The following is an 8,617-nucleotide window of genomic DNA, read 5'->3' as shown; positions in this document are numbered from 1 at the left end:
GGGATGAGAAAGCCATTTAAGAGATGGTTGTTTCAGCTCTTGGTTAGCTAATAAATTGGTTGCATGTTAGGCTGCCAATAGGCCAGGCAGAAACAAAACTACCTCCCCCCTTCTGAGGCTGGAGGACATGTGTGGCCTTTGCACGAAAGCAGGTTCCAGTAAAACCGCTGGGGTTTTTCTCCCCTCCACCCACACTGCACACTCCATCAGCCATCTGACATTAGCAAATGTGGTTGCCAAGAGAGCCTTGAGTCATAGAGAAAAGATTAAATTACGTTCAGGAAATCTGCTCACCAAAGCGCGTGAGTAACGAGATTCAGAAAGATGTCTGTCGAAAGCAGCAAAAAGCAAGTATGGGTACTTCTCGGGGAACCTGCTGCACCCCCTCAAAGACGGATGACTCCACCCCAGCTCCTACTCCACCTGGAAAGGCAACAAAAGCCAAGGACATGCCTGTGACACGTGAGACTGGGGACCCCAGCAACCTTAACGTACGGAAGAGATTAACAGCTCGAGGGGGAGGTGGGGCCGACTTCAGGGAACTGGGAGATTCAGATCCAAGGAGGCAGGTCTGCAGGGCTGGTTAGAGGTAGAGGGCTGAGAGCCCAGGGAGGAGGGGAGCAGGTCCACTGGGAGGTCACACTGCTGGAGGAGGCTGACAAAATCAAAAGCACCCTTTGACCTCAGAAGGTGGCATTGTTCGTGCTCCTTGAAGCACACCATGGCTGAGAGCCAGGGCTTAGGCAAGCCCTTGCCAGGTGCCTGCTACCAGGCCTGTGACACTGACCTTGTAATAGCGAAGAATAAATCTAACTCCATACTGGATGTTTTACTTTAACCTTTGTATGCTATTGCTTTTGCTACAAGTTAATAACTAAAAGAATGTTGCCTACAGCCTGAAAGATACAGAATAGCCCATTCTCAAGGCTCTGATCTTTAAAGGTATAACACTTTTCCATTCATATAGAGATAAAAAGTTGCAGAACAGAGAATATCTTTTGCCTTGTTGGAGGTTTATACGAACACTGTAGCCAGACCTACCTGGACAGCTGTGAGAACAAAGGATTCCTTCACCACGAAGTTTGCAGCAACCAATCACACTCCCTCCCTTTTTAGTATAAAAGAGGACTGAATTCTAACTCAGGGAAGATGGTTCTTTGAGACACTAGTCCACCATCTTCTCGGTCTGCTGACTTTCCGAATGAGGTTGCTGTTCCTTGCCCCAGCAACTCGTCTCTCTATTTATTGGCCTGTCGTGCAGCAGGCAGTATGAGCTTGCACTCAGTAACGGCCTCACTGGGAGGCGACTGGAGGGAAGGAGGGATATAAAAGGGCCTCAAGGAATTGTTTGGGGATGACAGTGTGTTCAGTATCTTGACTGTGGTGGCATTTCACAGATGTACACGTGTCAAAATTCATCAAATTGTACACTTTAAATATGTTCAGTCTTGTCATTTATATCTCCATAAAGCTGTTAAAAATTACCACAGGGTGTGGTGGTAATTTTTATTACATTTGCATGTAGATAGACAGAAGAAAGACTGGAAGGGTGTCCCCCCAGATGTTAACGGTGCTTAGTTTGGGGTTGTGGGATTAGAGAGAATTTTAATTTTCCTCTTTGTGTTTTTCTACACATTAAAAAATTTCCAAAATAGATATGTTTTACTTTTGTAGTGATGGGAAAAAAAGTGTTTACTTCAGAATAAGAGCAATCTCTAAGTCACAGGGATCTTGTGAAGACGGGCAGCAGCGGAGCCAAGGCGGCAGATGCTCCATGTGTTGGAGCTGCAGTATCGGAGGCAACCAGCTTTGGACAAAACAAGCCAGCCCTGGGTCACATCTCAGCTCTGCCACTTGCTTGCTGAGTGGCCTTGAGCTAGGTACTTGAACGTTTCGTGCCTCAGTTTCCCCAATTATAACATGGGGGATGACTGTAGAAGCCTCTGTAGGTGGCTGAGAGGTTCAGTGAGGTCACAGCAGTGTTCCCACAGCACGGTAGGGACTGGGTGACTAGTGGCTGCTATTCCCTTCCTGTCTTAACTTCAAGGTATTAAAAAGAATAGAACTGACTTAAGATTTTAAAAAAAAAAAAAAAAGATAAAACTAAAGAGAGTTGAATGATCTCTGAAACAGAAAGTCAGTTCTGGAATTGAAAGTTTTTGAGGTTTCTCTTACCCGGTACCAGAAATCTTTCTCTCTCAACCAGCGGTAACCACCATTTGTGCCCCTCTCCCATCCCCGCCAACAAGTGTGTCCCCTCCCACTCCCCCTGCATATCCCCCCTCCCGGCCTCCCTCTCCTTCTCTGATGCTCTGCTGTGAATTACCTGAGCTTGCTTCTCCTGAAGCTGCTTTTGGGAGGCAGAGACCATACTCTACCCTTCCCTTCTTTTATTTGTCCCTTTTCTGCAGACCCAGGAGTAACCACCTGTGCCCTCCCCATCCCCCATGCCCAGCCCAATCTTTGGCTTGGCCTTGCCTTCAGGGGTCTGGATGCGTCCTTTACTGACTTAGTCTCGTGTCGTGGGCAGCTTACCATGCTTCCCTGAGCCTCAGCTTCCTCATCTGTTTACTGGCACCGATAACTCCTGCCTTACCTGGCTCATGAGGGAATGTGTTTTGTGACTTGTGCATTAAGCCTCACACAACACAGGTGAGACCAAATTTTCTTCAGTTGGCACCAGTTCCGGGGAAGAGGAAACCCTCTCTGACACTCTACCCTTCACCCAAGGGTGGGCTCCAGCCCTGAGGACGTCACGTACTTCACTGTGACCACCCTTCTATGGTCAGTCATCTTCAAGTTGCTGACAAAAAGTGTTGTCTTCCATTTCAGTAAAGAACTAATGTTTTTTGGATTGGGTTGTTTGTTTTTTTGATATTGAGCTGCATGAGCTGCTTGTAAATTTTGGAGATTAATCCTTTGTCAATTGCTTCATTGGCAAATATTTTCTCCCATTCGGAGGGTTGTCTTTTCGTCTTGTTTATGGTTTCCTTTGCTGTGCAAAAGCTTTTGAGTTTCATTAGGTCCCATTTGTTTATTTTTGTTTTTATTTCCATTTCTCTAGGGGGTGGGTCAAAAAGGATCTTGCTGTGATTTATGTCATAGAGTGTTCTGCCTATGTTTTCCTCTAAGAGTTTTATAGTGTCTGGCCTTACATTTAGACATTTCTCCAAAGAAGATATACAGATTGCCAACAAACACATGAAAGAATGCTCAACACATCATTAATCATTAGAGAAATGCAAATCAAAACTACAATGAGGCATCACCTCACACCAGTCAGAACGGCCATCATCAAAAAATCTACAAACAATAAATGCTGGAGAGGGTGTGGAGAAAAGGGAACCCTCTTGTACTGTTGGTGGGAATGTAAATTGATACAGCCACTATGGAGAACAGTATGGACGTTCCTTAAAAAACTAAAAATAGAACTACCATACGATCCAGCAATCCCACTACTGGGCATATACCCTGAGAAAACCATAATTCAAAAAGAGTCATGTACCACAATGTTCACTGCAGCTCTATTTACAATAGCCAGGACATGGAAGCAACCTAAGTGTCCATGGACAGATGAATGGATAAAGAAGATGTGACACATATATACAATGGAATATTACTCAGCCGTAAAAAGAAACGAAATTGAGTTATCTGAGGTGGACGGACCTAGAGTCTGTCATACAGAGTGAAGTAAGTCAGAAAGAGAAAAACAAATACCATATGCTAACACATATATATGGAATCTAAAAAAAAAAATGGTCACGAAGAACCTAGGGGCAGGACAGGAATAAAGATGCAGACTTTATACTAGTATTCTCCATACTAGAGAATGGACTTGAGGATACGGGGAGGGGGAAGGGTAAGCTGGGACGAAGTGAGAGAGTGGCATGGACATATATACACTACCAAACGTAAAATAGATAGCTAGTGGGAAGCAACCACATAGCACAGGGAGATCAGCTCGGTGCTTTGTGTCCACCTAGAGGGGTGGGATAGGGAGGGTGGGAGGGAGGGAGACGCAAGAGGGAGGGGATATGGGGATATATGTATATGCATAGCTGATTCACTTTGTTATAAAGCAGAAACACACCATTGTAAAGCAATTATACTCTAATAAAGATGTTGAAAAAAAAAAGAACTAATGTTGCCCACCATCAGACACTGTAGCCTCCCCAACAGTGTGCCCTAAGGAAAATTCAGGATGGAGAAAAAAGGATACTCTGGCCCTGGACAGATAAGATACATGTCAAAGGAATAATTTCAATGAGCCCAGACTCCTGCATCTTCCCACACATAGAAAGGCACTAAAATCATTAATTTGAGGTGTCTGTTTTTTATGATTAGCAGTAACCTTTTGATGTTTGACTACATTTTTTTTTTCTCAACAGAAACTCCTATATATCCTGGCACCTCCCTTACCTCTTTGGAGCAGTTCCCCAGAGTCATCTGAGAGGCTGTCTCTCGGGCTATAGTCTTTAGTAAGGTCCCTGAATAAAATGCAACTCGCGACTTTTAGGTTGTGTGTTCTTCTTCAGTTGACAAGTCTTACTGAAATCTTCTGCTGGTTGGTCATTTAAGCTTCAAGCAAGCTCCCTTCTCTTCCCCCCCTCAGGGTGCTCCAAGTCCCTTGAGGCCAAGGCCACCTCATTCATCTTTCTCTCCCTCCCTTTTCTTTTCTCCCAGCAAATCCACCCCTCGCAGAGAGCTAGCTCACCCGGTGCCTCCTTACTTGTTTGTTAGTTCTATTTGAACCACTCTGGCAAGTCTCAGCCAGAGACTTTTAAACCATTAAACTTTATGGTGACAATAGAACAAAGGCAGAGAGACAGAGACAGTCATTCCAAAGGTGAAAGCACACCCTAAGGGTTTTACAAAAGGCACCAGAACAAAAGGTCTGCAATGGTGTTCAAATAGGAAGGACCCTGACCCCATGTCATTCATGGTGTGTGTGTGTGTGTGTGTGTGTGTGTGTGTGTGTGTCAGAGGAGAGGGGCAGCTGTGGCAGGGACAGTGTCTGTGGGTAGGTGGGGGGATCCGTTTGCAAAGTTTACAGCTTTCCTTTGACTTGAATCCTCACCTATCACCGGATTGTGTGTTACAGGCCTGCTGGAGGCCAATTCTAGGCCAGACCAGTGCTTAAAAGAACCTCAGGGGGTGAGTTACTTAGTTCCTCCTCCATGTCGTAGATCCCTGTGCGGCCCAGCCTGGCAGGCCTCTGCCTGCCTTTTGTATCTGCCTGCTTCTCCTTCCCACCATCCCCTCCCCCAAGTCCCCAGTCAGTCTCGCTATCTGCCCTGCCACAGGCGTGACGTCAGCCAGTCTGATGCAACCGTTTCTGGTCCGAGGACCAGTCCCTGCCTGGCACAGTTCACCAGTGGAGAGGAGAGGTGAGCTCCGAATCGGCTCCACTGCCCCCCCTTTCAGTGGTCCTGCAGGGACCCCCTCTCTCCAGGCCCTACCACCCTCCTGAAGATTGGTCGCGGCCATTGTTTAGCTCCTTCACTCCCTCACTGAGTGACCTTGGGCAACTCGCCTCACCTCTCTGCGCCTGTTTCTGCCTCTGGAAAACAAGACAATAACACTTACTCACGGGATTGTTATGAGCATTAAATGGGAAAACAGTGTTTCCCAAACTTCAGTCATTCAATTTCCCAACACAAATTTTACCATATCTGCACATCACCTGCTCTATTCTTTACTTGGTGTTTGTCACTGAATCAACTTTAAATCATCTCACTTTGTAAAAAATACACTTTGCTAAAGAACGCTGAGCCCATGCAATTGTTCCTTTCAATTGATCCGTTTTAAAAACTCCTGTCCCCAAATCCTTCAATTCTTGGTCAGGACAGGCCTCTTTTGAGACACCTATATTCTTTTCTAATACTCATTGCCATAAATGCTTAACTACTGATATACCAAGTCCCCCGGGGAAGGGACATGCGGGCTGCTGCAACATGCTTTGGGAGACCCCAAGGTAACAGATAGGCAGCCCCGAGCCCGTGCCCAAGGCAGGGTGCAGTGGCTGTGGGTCATGGGAAACCTCTGCCTGGGGGAGTTGCCGGCCACCTGGACCAGCGCCCTCCACCCCCAAGCAGGGCGACGGGGGGCACAGGGGACAAGGGAGCGCTAGGGCCTGGCTGCAACGAGATGTCCGCTCATCGTGGGAGTCCCACTTCAGGCCACTGTCAGAGTGCATTCTTCCTGCCAGTCGGTGCCTGAGGACCAAGTGCCAGGATGGCTGAGACCGGGCAAGTGGGCGAGGGCAGATCTGGCCTCCGTTAAGCTCAGGTCTGTCGAGCTGTGTGGGCTGGCAGGGCCTGACTCCGTGAGCTCAGAGTGGCCCGGCCCAGCGAGGATTTAAGGGCGTGGAGCTTCATCGCTTCAAAAACAAGTCAATTAAGTGGTGCACAGGGCCTGCACATAACACCCCTGTAATTGTGCTCTACACGGTCAGTTCAGACAGCACTTTCACACGCCCTGCTTCCCTAGGAGGTAGTCAGGGCAACTCCAGGGCTGTTACCCCAGTTCACAGGTGAGGAAACTGGGGTTCGGAGAGGCTGAGATGTGTATGGAGGGGGAGGAGTGAGGGATATTTGCTGGCACCTATTAGGAGCAGGCATGTTCCCATGTCTGACCTCACCTAATACTTGGGATAGTGCTGGGAAGTACGGACTATCAGCCAAATAAGCAAAGTTAAGAATCCTACCCAAGATGTAGCCGATTTGAATTTGTTAATTACTAGCAGCCCCCAACTTCCAACTAGGCTATAACCCAGGATGCAGTCAAAAGATATTTTCCCACTGAAATAGGGTTGTTATGGTATTTAGGTACTCAGGCTAGTCCAAGGAGGGCCAATTAATCCACAACACTCCAGAATTCTTGAACACGTGTAGTCAACACCAGAAAAACATTGTTGTAACACCAGTAATTGAAACAGAAAAGCAATAGCACTTGATAAGAAATTACTTTTCATGCTGAAGGCTTGCCTGAAAATCTGAGGCCAGATAGAAGAGTGGACATAATTTCCCCTGCACTCCTATTTCAGAATTTAAAGAAAAAGAAGAAAAAACAGGTGGGGCGGGGGGCACAGAGCAGCCAATGGGGAGCAGGCTGGAGGAAGAAGTACAGAGACAGTTGACCAAGTTGGGATGTTGTGATAGGAAAAAGCAGGTCTCCGGGAGCCAGCTCCTTGTGAAGGGGCCGGCAGGATGGCCAGGGACCCTAAATTCTCTCCCGCTCAAGAGGTTGCTTCCTGTTGGAACAAGAGTTCCGGCCTCCACAGAAAGATGACAGAAGGTACTGGACCTGCCGACTCCTGGGGAGTCAGGGGGACTCAGAGGCCTGAGAACAAGGAGGGAAAGGCATTTTCTAGGGAGGAGAAATGTGTTTCCAATGGGTAGAACCAGAAGTGGATTTAAACCCCTGCCACCATGTACAAAATTCTGGAAGCGGGGGCAGGTGCAGCATCTGAAAGCAGCTGGAAAACCGCCTCAGTCCTGGGAAGAGCAGCCTAGGGCTCTGGCTGCTTTCAGCTCTGATGCTGAGACAGCCGGTTCCAGCCCTGGAGCCCCACTTACCAGCTGTGCAACCCGGCAGGTGCGTCACCTCTCTGAGCCTCATCTCCTACTGAAGAGGCGGTACACTTCCCACCCAGGGCTGCTGCGGGGAATAACGTCCACAGAACAACTCAGGCACAGAGTCGGGCACACGGCTGCGGGGACACGACATGTAATCAACACATGTCACCTCCCAGCCTGGCTGGCTCCCTCACTTCCTTCAGAGCCATCGAGGCTGCTGCCATAGCCCCCTTCGATCCAGGTCACAAGGCTGCAACTGAAGGGTGGAAGAGGTCTTGCATGATTCAAAGTGGATATAAAGAAGTGAGAGGAGTGATTCTAACTTGAGATCAGAGACTGACGGCTGGTCAGGCTGCGGGGGCCACTACCTCCCATTCATGGAGCCCTGCAGGAGAGGGGCCTGCGGTGAGCGTGGGCAAAGCAGAGCAGCTGGCCATGCCGATGAAAGTGTCTATAACCCCCTCGTCCCCATTGTTCTCAGGTAATGTCAGAGCTGGAAAGAGCCACTGATCTTCTGGTTCCACACTCTCACTGCACAGATGAGGGAACAGGTCCAGAGAGGGGAAGGGCTTTTCCCAGTTACACAGCCTGGCAGAGAAAGCGCTGGGCCTAGAAATCAGGTGTCCGAACACCCAGACTGGCAGCCAGAATCCCTTTCATTAGGAAACACTTGCTCATCCACCAAGAGTATCTGATGAATTTCCTTCCAGTCTTTTAAAAATACATAAATATAATTTTTAATTATATTGAAATATAGTATGACTTAAATAATATAGTATAAATTTAAATTAAATTATACATGAACACATTCTTTTAAAAATTAATTTCATTACCTCCGGGGTTTGTTGTGATTATTCAGTGTTTATTGAATGAATGAATGAATGAATGAATGGATTTGTATTCCCACTATCCCAGTTCAGGCCTCAGTCTTTTTATGAGCTTCTCCATGAATGACAGGAATAAGCCTTTGATTGGTACCCTCCTCTGGATATCCCTTCACCAAGTGCCCTTCCTCCCCATACCCATCCAGTCCTACCACG

At 47.6% G+C, this 8,617-nt stretch overlaps 1 long non-coding RNA gene across 1 annotated transcript; it reads left to right on the top strand.

Moving 5' to 3' along the window:
- Window positions 1-325: 325 nt before the first annotated feature.
- Window positions 326-4,515, top strand: LOC132364766 (uncharacterized). Its single transcript, XR_009502908.1, has 3 exons — window positions 326-491; window positions 2,674-2,784; window positions 4,389-4,515. It is a non-coding gene; the product is annotated as an uncharacterized LOC132364766 (long non-coding RNA).
- The last annotated feature ends 4,102 nt before the right edge of the window (window positions 4,516-8,617 follow it).

The sequence above is a fragment of the Balaenoptera ricei genome, chromosome 4, assembly GCF_028023285.1.
Source record: "Balaenoptera ricei isolate mBalRic1 chromosome 4, mBalRic1.hap2, whole genome shotgun sequence".
NCBI classification, from domain to species: domain Eukaryota; kingdom Metazoa; phylum Chordata; class Mammalia; order Artiodactyla; family Balaenopteridae; genus Balaenoptera; species Balaenoptera ricei.
The sequence above is the reverse complement of the archived record's forward strand: the minus strand, read 5'-3'. Positions and strand labels throughout refer to the sequence as shown.